Source organism: Pinus tabuliformis, chromosome X (genome assembly GCF_031772625.1).
Source record: "Pinus tabuliformis cultivar Carrire ecotype Pingquan chromosome X, CPIR1, whole genome shotgun sequence".
Classification (NCBI taxonomy): Eukaryota; Viridiplantae; Streptophyta; class Pinopsida; order Pinales; family Pinaceae; genus Pinus; species Pinus tabuliformis.
Window position 1 is genome coordinate 1,204,765,245 of NC_142308.1, and position 5,728 is coordinate 1,204,770,972.

Genomic DNA, 5,728 nt, shown 5'->3' on the forward strand with positions numbered 1-5,728 from the left:
ATTGTTGTAAACTCGTAGAAAATGTGTTCGAACAACGTCTTAACCAAAGTATGAACCTTGGAAGGTGAGATTGGAAGCATACTTCATTGATCTTGATGAGGATGTTTTCCTCTCATTAGAATATAATACATATGATGAATCGAATGAGAAATCCAAGAAGATCACTTTGAAGACCCTATTATATCATGATGTTGCTATAGTGAGGCACATGAAGGCTGCAAAAGAGATTATGGACAAGCTACATAATATGTATGGAAGAGAAGGATTTCAAGATTCAAAAATTATTGAAGAACCCTGTTGTATTCTTGAAGAGAAAAAGAATGAAGGCTCCACATTCTTAGCCGTAGAAGATCCAATTTTCTCTCAAAGAGATAGTGAGAGAAACCGTGAGTGTAATGACATACCAATTATTGATCCAAAAGTACAACATGATGAAGTGATGAAGGAAAATTAGAGATTATCAAATCAACTACAAGATCGGGAGGCCTATTCTACAATATTAGAAGCTAAACGAGCCACTTTGAGATGTCAGCATGAAAAGGAAAAAAATCAGCTATCTCATGATAGAAAATTGGACAAAAACACCAGAATGAAAGCTCCACATTTTGGTATCACCATAGACGATATTATGTGCAAAGGTGGATTATGTTGTTGCACAAAGGAACAAGATGCTTATATTTTGACAAAGGCCTTTTCAAGAGGGAAGTTTGAGTTCCACAGGTGTATGATAGGGGTGGTTGATAATCATTTTCTTGCTGAGAGCGAGTATTGAATATGTAGCAAGAAAATTTCCGTTTGAATTCACCTTGGTCAAATTAGAGAAAATTCAAATTTCTATTTTAGCAGAAACCTTGGAGGTAGTTCACTAAGGTGACATGGCACTTGTCACTCAGTTAACTTAGTTAATTCAAGTTTGGGAAGCATTTTAGTATGTTTTTTTTTTAATTTGTAGAAACATATTTTAGTTAATTTGAGTTATTATTAGGTTAACTAGTTCTAACTTTCATAAGAACTAGTGGAGTTCAAGTTGTGGAAGTGGAACTTCAACCACACTCAGTGATCAACCAGTTAATTGATTAATCAGCCCAAAATAATTTTTTCATGTAGAGAATTCAAGTTACCGATTTGAGATGGATATTCAAAGGCATTTTATTATCAGTTGTAGAACACTCCAATGTGTACAGGTGGTGCATGTAGTCAGAGTAAGCACCTAAGGGAATCGCACAATTGAATACCATGAAATTCCTAAATAATAGGGGCCAATTTATCATAAGAACATTGCAAGGAAATAGGAGCTTGGAGGGCTTGAAAATTTGCTAATTTTTGGCCAGATTCAGTGAGTCGGGAAGAGGAATAGACTATACACTTGTAGGGTGTGCTCAGGCTTGAGCAAGAATATGTATTTCATCTCTATTCTTTGATTAATGTAATATAGATAGTAAGGGGTTTTGAGCAATTTATTTCCCTTAGATAAATCTCTTTGCATGTGTGATGCTTCATTTTCAATGTATATGATTTGTGCTCTAGATGGTGAATTAACTTCCACATATCAATAGATTAGGTTCAAGTCTTGTGATTTATTAAATTTCATGACCAATTTTGAATCTACACATTGATTTCTAAAACCTACCTAAAACTCGCAGATCCAAATTCCAATGAATGATTTTTCTGCTACGATCTCCTCAAGATTTGGGGCCTTATTTTTCTCTCCAAATTCTCCAACAACTCACTATGCAAATGAATTGGATTTGGGAGCAAGAAGCTCTTTTATAGGAAAAAACCTAGTTTGTTCATTGTCCCCAAACTGTAGCTCAGTTTGACAAACCGTCAACACCATTGGTAAGATCTCACCAAGTTCTATAATGGGTCTCTTCTTGATTTCAATAATTTTACACTTTACATGAAGCCATGTTTTTCACGAGATATCACTTTGGTGCTTATTAAAATCGAATTTCTTCTTATGACCCACTTGTACTCTCGTACCACATTACCTTTGCACTAGTCGACTCACATGTCAATTTTCTTCATGAGTAGCCATTTTTTCCATGAGGTATCACTTTGTTGCCTATTAAAATCGAATTTCTTCATATGAGCCACTTGTACTCTTGTACCACTTTACCTTTGCACTAGTCAGCTCACATGTCAATTTTTTTCATGTGTAACCATTTTTACTCATGTTTTTATGGTCCCGTTTGGGCCTCCCCCATATGGTAGCATCATCGAGTCACCCTTGTTCAGGGCATTAGATATGAGTCACCCTTACATACATGGAGTCTGTTTCAAGTCCCATTGTGCTCATATTTAGCCTCCAGCTATATTGATCAGTCTTTGAAATTTCTTCGTTTGAGTAATTGACCATCCCCTTTGGAATTGAGTCAGTCGCTTCGAGGTCAACCATGCATATCATGCTCTAAAAATGGAATTCATTAGTCCACCTCTCATCTTGTCTCCTTCTATCATCATCCCTGGTGTCAATCCATTAGTCACATTACTATGATCCTCATGCGTTTGTTGAGGAAACCTCATTGCCTCACCTCTAGCGAGCCCTCTAATCCAGGTGGATATTGGTGGCCACCCACCTATCCCACCTAGATATCCACTCAGTTTCTTTTGTTTCCTTGTTTATTTCATCATTTAATATTTTTAGTAGTTTTTCAGGTCCTGAACTTCCGGAGCAGTTTTGACCCCCTAAACGACCTTTTTTTAGGTCCGTTGCAGGCCCATAATCATAGGCACGTCTATGGGCCTATAGTAAAACCTATAATAGTCGAAGATACCTTTCCAACAAGGTATTTTACACGCCAAATGAAGATAATATGACCAAGTTATGACCCCGAGAAGTTGGCTGCCCAATTAACCCCAATGGGGCCCACAAAATCTTGGCGTTACATCTCCTGGGGTTAGGGTTTTGGTTTTTTAGGGTTTTCTCATGTTTTTCAATAATAAACAGGCCCTTAAGCCTCATTGTAACATAGCTCAGAGGCATGTATCCACCACATCTCTTCTCATAGATAAGCTACCATCACCCAAGCTAGTCTTATTTCCAATTTGTTTGTAAGCATATTTCAGTATTTGATATTAATGAAATGAAGTGTTATTTTTTTTGCAAATTTGTATTTCTGGTTATATATGTAAAAAATTTTTGTTCCTGTTTAAATTCGGATCACCCTCTTCTGTTGACTTCAGCACATTTATTCTAGGAGAGTGCTCTAAAGGGTGGTGTGCCTTGGTTCCAATTTTCGTCATTGTTTCGTCCCTCAGATCAAGCAAAGGGAATCATCATTTCCATTTGACTCAATTAATGGGGAACTTAGAGCAGTGAATGTCCCTATAGGGTTTACAAAATAGTATTCCTTTCCCTAAATTTCAGGGTCCTGTCGAGCCCCCAAAAACAACAGGCTCTTTGATGGCTAGTTGAACTTGAGGGAGAAGGCATTCTACTCCTTCAAGAAACTTTAGGAGAGGGAGATCAAATATTTGGAATTCTAGAGAGCATATTACCAAGTAGCAATTCATATGTACAAATCCCCGAGGATGATCTAGATGCCAATAGATGGGGTGGAACCCATAGTTTGTAAATTACCTAAATTTATAAGGGATGGACATAGTCATCGGCCTCAAATTTAGCTCTGTGAAGCTTAATCAAGATATCCTCATCCCAAATATTTACAGACCCCTCCAAAATAAATTTCCCTTTTGGGATTCATTATCTATGAAATTATGCATTGATAAGGCCAATATTATCATTGGTGGGGACTTTAAATTCTCTATAGGTGAAGCTGAGAGATTGGGGCCCATAGCAAAGGTTGATCCAAACTCTGAATTTTTTTCTAGTTTTATCTAGAATCACAAGCTCATTAACATAGATCCCAACAAGTTCAAACCCACCTAACACAACAAAAGGAAGGTGGGGGTGGGGGGAGTGGGCATATTGTGAAGCACATTGTCTTCTTCTTAGTCATTGGGCACCTAGTTGAAAACCTCCCTTTGATAAGGAAATGGATCGATGATGGTGGAGACTTAGACCACTCGCCAATCTTTCAGGAAACCAAAGAATCTGGGAAAAGACCCCCTAGCCTATTAAAATTCAACTCAACCCGGCTCACAAACGAGATTTTTATGGGGATAGTGAAAGACACCTGAAGACTCTTCGACCTATGTTGAATGTTACAGTAGGAAGAAAAATTGTGCAAAATCTCAAATCTATGAAAGAATCCACTATCAAATGGTTGGTGGAAAAAAGAGAAAGAGACTCTCAGGAGCTCTATGAAGTGAAAGTCGATCTAAAGGAAATATCAAAAGGTCCATCAAAATTCTATGACTAAGAGAAATACAAATCACACATGAGCCATCTGAAAGGGAAAAAGAAAAAATTCCTAGCCTACATAGAGGTGAACTGTAGATTAAAAAGTCAAGCCATTCAATTTAAGGTAGGTGATGAGAATTCTAATTTCTTCCAGAACTTCACCAAAGGGAGGAAAATGAGTAACACAATTTGGAATCTAAGGAAACCTAAATGGAATTATGTATCCTCTTTCGAGGACCTTGCTACTATGGAGACAAATCACTTTAGCTAAGCCCCAAAGAGCATCAATTGTTGAAGTGGTTAGGCTGGCCCTTTAATTCTCAAGATTCATGGTTCCAAGTGATAATGAGAATATGATGGAACCAAAATCAATTGAAGATCTCAAGAAGGTATTGATCAAATTCCAAAATGATAAGAGCTCAGGGAGAGATGGGTGGTCGATTGAATTTTTCCAGGTGATTTTTGAACTTATCAACAATGACCTCCTCAGCATCATTGAAGAAACCAAATATTCCGATCACATCCCCGCCTCTTTCATCTTCACTTTCCTTGCCCAAATTCCCAAATCCGCTGACCCTTATTCATTTGATGATTTATTCCCCATCTCTCTCTATAATTGCATTTATAAAATTATACCGAAACCTATATCTCTTTGACTCAAACCCATCCTATCTAAATCCATTTCAGAGGAATATTTGTCCTTTATGGAAGGAAGATAAATCCATGAAGCCATTGGTGTTTCTGAGGAAGGCCTCCATGGTCTCAAACAATGTTGCCTGAAAGGAACCATCCTAAAAGTTGGCCTTTCTTAAGCTTTCAACCATTCCAGTTGTTTATACATTCATCTCCTTCTTACCCACATTGGCTTCAAAATAGACTTTATCAATTGGATTATGATTTTCACCTTTTCCTCCTTTTTAGTACTCATTAATAGATCTGCATCTCCTTTCTTCAAGGTTGAATGTCGATTAAGGCAAGGCTTCCCCCACTCCCCCCTTATCTATCTCTTGGTAGGAGAAGGCCTTAGTATATCCTTGGAGGAAGCAAGCAAAAGGAATGGTCTAAAGGGTCTAAAGGTGATTCCCACTCTTCGCATCACCCACCTTATTTTTTTTTATGATGTCCTTATTTTTAGGGATGGTTATCTAAGAGATGCTCGTACAATCAAGGAAATTCTCTCTCTTCTCAAAGTAGCCACAAGAATGGTAATCAATATAAAAAAATTAACTATCAATCCCTTCGGTCTAACTAAAGGATAGTGGATATCCTATATGAATTATTTTCCTTTCAATTCAGCCAATATAGAGAACGAATCATACCTGGGGTTCCTCTTAAAACCCAATTCCTACACAAATTTATATTTGAAATGGATCTTAGCAATGATAGAAAAGAGACTCAAAATTTGGAGCACGAAATGGTTAT